General features: G+C 38.2%; 1 long non-coding RNA gene across 1 annotated transcript in view; it reads right to left on the bottom strand.

Annotated features, from left to right (window-relative positions):
- Positions 1–212: 212 nt before the first annotated feature.
- The window catches only part of LOC102380249, a 56,543-nt gene continuing 52,504 nt past the window's right edge, over positions 213–4,251 (bottom strand). Inside the window, exon 3 of the long non-coding RNA XR_323813.3 lies at positions 213–356. This is a non-coding gene — a long non-coding RNA (uncharacterized LOC102380249). The remainder of the gene's footprint in view (positions 357–4,251) is intronic.

Genomic DNA, 4,251 nt, shown 5'->3' with positions numbered 1-4,251 from the left:
TAAAAAACCCTCAGACAAAGACTGGGGGTTGACTCTGCTTTGGGTTACTTAACCCCTTTGTCGACCGATTGCGCAATCAATAAACTTATAATGAACTCAGCCTGAGTGTGACTCTCTCCTTGAGGTATTTGGGAAAGGCCTCCAGGGGCACGAAACTAGCAATTTGTGCAGCACAACTACTTACAGTAAGAGGTAATAGTGGCTGTCCTACTCCTGTTCTGACATCTTGAAGTGTCTATCGGCATCACCACATTTTGTTCTGGGAGGTCACACTTCCTGGACACTTCGTGTTCAGGAGGGCTTACTCTGTGATATAGCCAGCACCTGGTTCCTCTTATGGAGCAAGCTTGTAATTCCTAAAAGATAAAGATTAGCCTTCATAACTAGACAGCCCTGCTTTTTTCTGTAGATTAAATTGGTTGCAGTTAATTTGCTCTACAGGAAATGGCTTCCATTTTCTGCTCAAATCATTTTAATAATTAAACAATAGGCCTGACCACATTCAGAGAAACTTCTTCAGACATGGAAGAAGTGTAGTGCACAGGTTTGTTATTACCCTGAAATAGAATAGTTTTCTGATAGCATACTGTTAGGTTATCAATCATTTGGATTATTAAGAAGTATTAGCTTTACAGCTGAATACAAGGCATGACCTGTGGCCTAGCAATGCAGCTGACCACAAGGCAGAATGATAGCTAAGCCTTTGCTTGTGTCAAGTAATCATTTTAACTGTATTAAGCATTTTCTGAGTTAAAAAGTGAATCTGTGTCTGTGTGCTGAAAAATCAGCTACAGCAAGAAGTAAGATAAGACAGGAAAGCCATTGTTCTGGGTTCAGTGGTTGTGTCCTTGAGAAGTATCTACTACTGTGTAAGGTTTTGCTAACATACTATAATGTTACTGTTACTTAACTTTTAGCTTTTAAAAAGTGCTAGTTCAGCTTAATAGAAATATGCTGTTACAAAGATTTGTAAAGCACCGCCCAAGTATTGCTTTTTTTGTTAACCATGTAGTCTTGCCTTGTAATAAGTATAAAAGATCGCCTCACCCTTGAGGGGCGGGGCATTTTGCCTTTTGCTGGTTTTATGGTCTTTGCTCGAACAAATAAACAGCTGTCTGTCTTTACCCACGTTGTCTGTCAATCAAATTACAGCTAGACAACGAACCTTAGGGAGGTTTCTCCCACCACAGAAGGAAGCCAAAATAATATTTGTTATAAGGTAGGGAGGGGGCAAAACAGAACAAAACACACTTCTACTAGCCTTGTTTTCTAAATTATGGCCAAACCACCACAGGAGATGGGTAGAACAGCAGGGTACAACAAGGCTTCAATTCCAAACCTTCACTTAAAAGAAAGGAAGGTTCCTAACCCTTGTCTCTTATACGACAAGCTGTAATTTTTTTTATCACATTTTTCTTAATATGAATAGGAATTCTTTTGGAAGTGGAGTTTTGCTTGTGCTCATTTTATCTTGAATTGGACTCTCTTTTTTCTTTTGTTTAACATCTAATAGAAATAATTCCCAGTTAAAGCAACAATTTGGCCTGTGAGCTCTGTCATCTACCCAAGTGGGATTAATTCCAAGAAATAAGCATTAAGTCCCAAGAAATAAAATATGTCCATCCATTATTACCTTGTTCTCAAACTAACTGGTTTAAAGAGCTTGTACAGATCGATCCATTTCATTTGCCTGAGCTTTGTGCCTTTGATGAGCACTGAGTTGGTTTGCTGTATTAGTTCCGAAATCAGGTAGAAGGTAGGTCAAGGTGGCACATTAGACACTAACTGGTCTGTATCTAAGGTGCTATCCTACCTGACTTCAGACTAACAAGGCTATTGGCCAGACATCTCTGTCCTTGTACTGCAAGGGATTTTCATGTAGGCAGAATTTCTCCCTTATAATCCATTTTATGAAGTTTAGATGTCTCTTAAATTTCCCCATGGAATGGCAAAATATGATACTTCTGGCGATGTGGCTCAGATATTATCTTTGTAAGAAAGGCCTCTCTGGAGAAATTAGAAGAACAGAAAGTGTTTATAAGCATGCCTGTTCAAAGATAGACATATATATATCTGAGAAACTGACTTCTAGGGACTACACTGATATATGTTAGAAGCCTGGTACCTGTACATTTATAACTTTTTCCAGCGATGTTCCAAGATGTTTTTGTGCCCGAGTAAGATTACATCTAGAAAGAGTCATGTTCAGTGATCTACACCTCTGCACTTTAATTACCTTCTGGCTAGTGTATAACCCAGGAGATTTGGACTTTGAAGAAAACTCTTCCATGACACAGACTGCACAAAGACAGGTTGATCAGATATCTATTGTGTTTCTCAAGTATCTTAGACTTTTTTGATAGTACATTCTTAGAGGGAAAGATTTTAGTTGTAGCAGGGGACACTTAGGGGATATTTTCTGAGTTGTAGCAGCTGAAAAGAATATCTTCAAATATTATTAGCACTGGAATTTTTTGAGACATGCTATTGTTGGCAGTAGAAATATGTTGGGAGCTAGAATAGAATAAATCTGTGAATACAAGAAAAGTGTGAGAGCAGTCTAATTTTTCTGAGGTCTGATCTTCCGTTATTACAGAAACGTGACATTTTAGCTCCTTACATAGAGATAGGCTAGCTGATTTTTTACTTATGATTTCTCCATTTTGAATGGGCTTTCATGGAGTAAGGGAAATTGTACCTTTTTTGGTATAATGCAAGTTCTGAGAGTAAATTCTCTTTCTTTTTGCAAGAAATGATTTTACATGATTTCTAATAGAAGGCATTACTCTTCTCTGTTGGAATTGGAGTGAAAAGGGGAAGAAATGAAATAATTTTGCTTGTTTGTGTTGCAGTAAAAATAAGAAGAAAGGAAATCTGTTTTTCTGCCTCTTTTCTATCGCATGTTTGCTTATACTCTGTTCTCTTCTCTTGAAATTGCAAACATCCTTAAAATAGAAGAAAAAAGATGAGGAGGCAGGCAGAGAATGAGTTGCAATGCTGGATAACGCTTGGGGCAGTAAAGGGAGCAAAGAGCAGTGCATTGAGGAGACAGAAGATTTGAAGCAAGGCTCATTTCCAAGCTGGCTTCCTTCTGAGCTTTGTTTGAACTGCATTCTACAGCAGTGGTTCCAACCCTTTTGCCTTATGGGTGGATGGGTGGTGCCAGGCTTGTGGGCTCAATGTGGGACATGGGGAAGGGATAGTGAGGACCTGATCTGGTATGCAGAGCAGGCACAGTGGGAGCCTGATACAGCACATGGCAACTGTCAGGGTCTAATCTGGCCATGTGGCAATGGTCTGGTCTGGCCACTTGTCCCAGGTTGTCTACATGTAACAATTAAGAACTAATAGCTACTTCTCTTTTGAAATATTTTCTTTTGGAAATGGCTCTAAATATATTTGTCCTATCCTTGCATGAGGAAGAAGGTGAATAAACTGAAATTAAGGAAGCACTTCTGGAAAGCTTCCTGAAGTTAGAATAAGCAGAGAATGGAGCTGCTTCTGTGGTAGTATGTGAGGTTGTACCACTCCAACACTAAGCAGGATAGGTGAGCTTCCAGTGAAGTGGTATTTGAAAGTTTTAGAGGAAATGAAGAGATGCAGTTAACACAAAAGGGGATTCGGGGAAGCCATAATTCCATTTTGAAGCAAGACAGCTGCTAATTTCCTTTTTTTCAGAGAATAGATGATAAGATAATAAAAACAGTCTGGTTAAACTATCTGCAGTACTTTAACTGATTTACCATAGCATCTCATTGTTGCTGAAAGATCAGGCAGATAATTTTCTTTAGCAACAGGATAATAACCAGAAAAATTATTCTGATGCGATGTGATAAAATACAGTTTTGGATTTTTCTTGAATTTAGTCTTTAGGAGTTAACCATTTTATATTGGATGACAGAACACAAGATTAAGAATGCTATTCTAGAAGATTAGCAGCTGCTACCGATTCTCATGAAGAAAATGATAGGAAAACCAACAGAAAAAAAGAGGTGTGCTTGCTCAAAAGGCTTGTAGACAGATTGTATAAATCTGTATTTATACTATTATTTTTGGCTGGCCATCCAAACTTTTCAGGCTCACTCATAGCTAACTTGTAATACTATTTTCCCTTATAAACCACTGTAATTCTTCCCTGACAACAACAAATGACTATTTCTGATATGATATAAGGATGCTATAGTGAATGGTGCATATACTGTATTTACTTGAATATAAAATTAAGAAGTTTCCCTCCAATCAGCATGGGCG

Source organism: Alligator sinensis, unplaced genomic scaffold, assembly GCF_000455745.1.
Source record: "Alligator sinensis unplaced genomic scaffold, ASM45574v1 scaffold485_2, whole genome shotgun sequence".
Lineage (NCBI taxonomy): Eukaryota > Metazoa > Chordata > Crocodylia > Alligatoridae > Alligator > Alligator sinensis.
This window is presented reverse-complemented; position numbering and strand designations above follow the sequence as displayed.